The sequence below is a fragment of the Triticum aestivum genome, chromosome 2B, assembly GCF_018294505.1.
Source record: "Triticum aestivum cultivar Chinese Spring chromosome 2B, IWGSC CS RefSeq v2.1, whole genome shotgun sequence".
Classification (NCBI taxonomy): domain Eukaryota; kingdom Viridiplantae; phylum Streptophyta; class Magnoliopsida; order Poales; family Poaceae; genus Triticum; species Triticum aestivum.
Genome location: NC_057798.1, coordinates 629,711,892 through 629,717,121, shown reverse-complemented (window position 1 = coordinate 629,717,121; position 5,230 = coordinate 629,711,892).

Sequence of the window (5,230 nt, the reverse complement as noted above, 5' to 3'; positions counted from 1 at the left end):
AGCAGCAGTAGCAAAGGAATCGCTCAATCGGGTTCAGTTAATAGCCATCGATCGATCACTCGGGTTCAGTAACGAGTAGCCTGCACTGCAATCGCTCTGGTTCAGTTAGAGCCCAACGCCTCGCTCGGGTTCAGTTAGAGCCAACGCCTCGCACACGCGTGCGTACGTATACGAGAGAAACACGCATCGCTCGGCCCCCGACCTCCCACCGTAACCGGCAACTCCCCAAAATTTTCCTCCCCCTCGCTTCTACCACGGTTTTTTCCGTCATGGACGGCCCAAAGAATGTCATGCAGCTGCGTCTCCGGCCCGCCCAAGACGAAAAGTCCATTTTCTGTCATGATTTTTTGTCATAGAAGTAGGAGCCCACCACATCTATGATGATACCGGGTTTTGTCACAATTATCGTCATAGAAGTGTCATATGTATGACAGAAAAAAAATTGTTTGGCCCAAAATGTCACGGATGTGTCTTTTTTTTGTAGTGTTTGTTGGGTTGGCACAGATCGAGATTAGGATTTGTCACTCCAAGTATCGGAGAGGTATCTCTGGGCCCTCTCGGTAATGCACATTATATGAAGCCTTGCAAGCAATGTGACTAATGAGTTAGTTGCAAGATGATGCATTACGGAATGGGTAAAGAGACTTGCCGGTAACGAGATTGAACTAGGTATGGAGATACCGACGATCATATCTCAGGCAAGTAGCATACCAATGACAAAGGGAATAACGTATGTTGACATTGTGATTCGACCGATAAAGATCTTCGTAGAATATGTGGGAACCAATATGAGCATCTAGGTTCTACTATTGGTTATTGACCATAGAGGTGTCTCGGTCATGTCTACATAGTTCTCGAACCCGTAGGGTCCGCACGCTTAACGTTCAATGATGATATGTATTATATGATTTATGTGTTTTGGTGACTGAAGGTTGTTCAGAGTCCTGGATGAGATCACAGACATGACGAGGAGTCTCGAAATGGTCGAGAGGTAAAGATTGATATATTAGAAGGTGGTATTCGGACACCAGAAGGATTCCGGAGTGTATCGGGTACAAACCAGAGTGCCGGAGGGGTTACCGGACCCCCCCCCCCTCCCGGTGGAAGATATGGGCCATATGGGCCATAGGAGGGAGGCTAACCAACCCACAAGGGGCTGGTGCGCCCCCAGCACTACAAGAAATATGTCAACTAGTGACCTTCTATCAGTGACCCTGGAAGAATTGGTCATAGATCTATGACCATTTTAGACCAATTGGTCAAAAGCTGTTCGGGGGGCTCCAAACCCTAAACTATAACAACCATTTTGGTCAGAAAGGTCATAATTTCCATACACGAAATGGTCATAAAGCAGATAGCACTGGTCCACTGCCTTATTTCTAGCTGATCATGACCAATATAGATGGTCATAACCTTGTAAATTGTGGTGGGTTGCTATGACTAGGCGCCACCTCATCAGTTTTGGCTATGTGTCATGTCCATGTGGCAGTTTTTTCCCTAGGTTGTGAAGCAACCTATATTTCTGTCATTCCCAAAATTCCCAAAAAATCTCATAAATTCTTTGGGTCATATCTTCGTCAAATATGTAAAAAAAACCTTCCTTGCCTAGTTCAAAAATAATTCAAAAATATTCATTTTCCTATTCTGTTCAGAAAAACACTTTGTGAAGGAAGTACCACTTTGGCATGTCCAAATGGTATCCATTTTCTACAGTGCTTTCGTATGCCCAAATAACCATCGTCCACCAAATTCCAGCTCAATCCATTCATTATTTTGAGCCCAGCTTCAACATTTGTATTTATGTCCAGTGTTGTACTTTGCAAAGCAAGTACCACCTAGGCTCCTCCTTTTGAGATGAAAATTTGTGAACACGGTCTTCTTAGTAACTGGTCATCCTCACCCAAAACTTACGCCCATTAGCCATGTGCATTTCCCGTACCGCTAATCAAACACTTGGCTGCGTATTCATGTTTGAGCATCGATCTATCTCCTCGTGAGAATCTTATGTTGTGATTTTCTTCCTAGCACCTACTTGGGGAGTGCCCAACCCGCTAGACATGCCTAGGCCGCCCAGAACACATGGCAACGCCACGGTCATGCGGTGACCACGCGGCGGGCATGCGAGTTTACGCGCTCTAGAGTTGGGGCCCTCGGCCACCGTCCAAACCTCGACGTATCACCACCAAACCATGTATTTATGATTAAATAGGTACTTATGTAACTAGAAATGATTTTTGGAAAAAATAAATAGCAAACTATGAGGCAGCTGCAGTTCAAATTTGACCTGCTTCCTACTGAATCGGCGGGAATTTGTCTTTTTCACCAAAGGTGGATCAAAACTTTTGACACCCAACCATTTTGTCAATTGTGCATTAAATATGGCCTAGTATTTTATAAAATTGATTTCGTCCAATTTTGCAATAAATATATGGTAGGTCCTTCACACAAAAACTCATTTCAGGCACTCGGAAAATGGAAAATGCTCCCTTAGGCAACATTGTTTGGAATTCCAAGATGTCCCCTTGTGCACAATATGAGATCATTCTAACAAACTATGCCATGAATGGGGCCATAAGATTGATCATTTGGCTTGAAAAGCCATGAATCTTCACGCATGATAGCTCATTTCTGAGAACACTTTTTTAAAATAATTTCCGTATTACAAGTTTATTATTTTTCCTGGAAACTTGATCACATATAATGACACAATGCGAAGGTTTTCCAATTTTTTTTCTTTTTTTGAATTATTTATGCCCGTTTCAAAATGCAGTCAAAATGGCGGGCTTGACCGTTCGTAGCTAGTGGTTGAATCTTGGAAAAGTTATGATGTTTCTCTGATTAAATAGGTACTTATGTAACTAGAAATGATTTTTGGAAAAAATAAATAGCAAACTATGAGGCAGCTATAGTTCAAATTTGACCCGCTTCTACTAAATCGGCGGGAATTTGTCTTTTTCACCAGAGGTGGATCAAAACTTTTGACACCCAACCATTTTGTTAATTGTGCATTAAATATGTCCTAGTATTTTAGAAATTTGATTTGGTCCAATTTTGCAACAAATATATGGTAGGTCCTTCACAAAAAAAACTCATTTCACGCACTCAAAAAATGAAAAATGAATTTTCCGTGCAAAGAAAATGAAAACTCCCTTAGGCAACATTGTTTGGAATTCCAAGATTCCCCCTTGTGCACAATATGAGATCTTTGAACAAACTATGCCATGAATGTGGCCATAAGATTGATCATTTGGCTTGAAAGCCATGAATATTCACGCATGATAACTCGTTTCTGAGAACACTTTTTAAAAATAATTTCCGTATTACAAGTTTATTATTTTTCCTGGAAACTTGGCCACATATAATGACACAATGCGAAGGTTTTCCAATTTTTTTGATTTTTTAGAATTTTTTATGCCCGTTTCAAAATGCGGTCAAAACGGCGGGCTTGGTCGTTCCTAGCTAGTGGTTGAATCTTGGAAATCATTTGATGTTTCTCTTATTAAATACTCCCTCCATTCCTTTATCTAAGGTGTATTATTTTCAGCACGGTGACCAAGGCACATAATTATGCACTAGTTAGGACAAAATTACCCTTCTCTAATTTGTGGATTAGCGGCAAGTAAATCATTTAGGCTAGGAAAAAAAGACGTACACACAATCGGGACAGAGATAGTTTCCTTTTCTTTCTCTAGAAGGAGATACATGCAATTAGGGGAAAGATACTTTCCTTTTTCTGGAGGGTCAAGATCGGAATTACGAAGAATTAGAACAAATGGACCTTACATTGTGGAATTTTATTAAAAACAAATACACCTTATATAAAGGAATGGAGGGAGTAGATACTTATGTACCTAAAAATGATTTTTCTAAAAAATAAATAGCAAACTATGAGGCAACTACAGTTCAAATTTGACCAGCTTCCTGCTGAATCGGTGAAAATTTGTCTTTTTCACCAGAGATGGACCAAAGCTTTTGACACCCAACCACTTGGTCATTTGTGCATTAAATATGGCCTGGTATTTTAGAAAATTGATTTGGTCCAATTTTGCAATAAATATATTGTAGGTCCTTCATAAAAAAACCTCATTTCAGGCACTCAAAAAATGGAAAATGCATTTTTCGTGCAAAGAAAATGAAAACTCCCTTAGGAATCCTGTTTATAATTCCAAGATGCACCCTTGTGCACAATATGAGATCATTTGAACAAACTATGCCATGAATGTGGCCATAAAATTGATCATTTGGCTTGAAAGCCATGAATCTTCACGCATGATAGCTCGTTTCTGAGAACACTTCTTTAAAATAATTGTCATATTACAAGTTTATTATTTTTCCAAGAAACTTGGTCATATATGATGACACAATGCGAAGGTTTTCCAATTTTTTTTATTTTTTTTGAATTTTTTATGCCCGTTTCAAAATGCGGTCAAAATGGCGGGCTTGATCGTTCCTAGCTAGTGGTTGAATCTTGGAAAATATTTGATGTTTGTCTTATTAAATAGATACTTATGTACCTAGAAATGATTTTTGGAAAAAATAAATAGCAAACTATGAGGCAGTTACAGTTCAAATTTGACCCGCTTCCAGCTGGATCAGCGGATATTTGTCTTTTTTACCAGAGGTGGATAAAATCTTTTGACACCCAACTATTTGGTCATTTGTGCATTAAATATGGCCTAATAGTTTATAAAATTGATTTCAACCAATTTTGCAATAAATATATTGTAGGTCCTTCACAAAAAAACTCATTTTGGGCACCCGAAAAAGGGAAAATGTTTTTGTCTTTTTCCAAAAAACTCATTTCCGATGACACCTTTTCAAAGATATTTATCTTATTCCATGTTGTTATTTTTTCTGAAAACTTATTCAAATTTTGGTGACACAATGAGAAGGTTTTCCATTTTTTTAGAATTTCTCAGATTATAAAGTAGCTTAAATGATTTTAACACATTATTTTAAGTCAACTACGACCAATTTAGATGGTCATAAAATCGTACTGCATTCTGATTGGTCCGTGGAAATATCATGCGGATCGTGCATCCTACACCGTCGGATGCTCGGGGATCCAACGGTTGTCCTCGACCCATCCACACCAACCCTGAAACCCTAGCTATGTCCTCTAGGTCAATTTCCATCCACCCCCCTCCCCCCCCCCGCCTCCTTTCTTTCCCTCGCTCCCCGATCCCCTCCCTTCCTCACCCGCGCAAACCCTAGCTCCTCTCGATCCCGT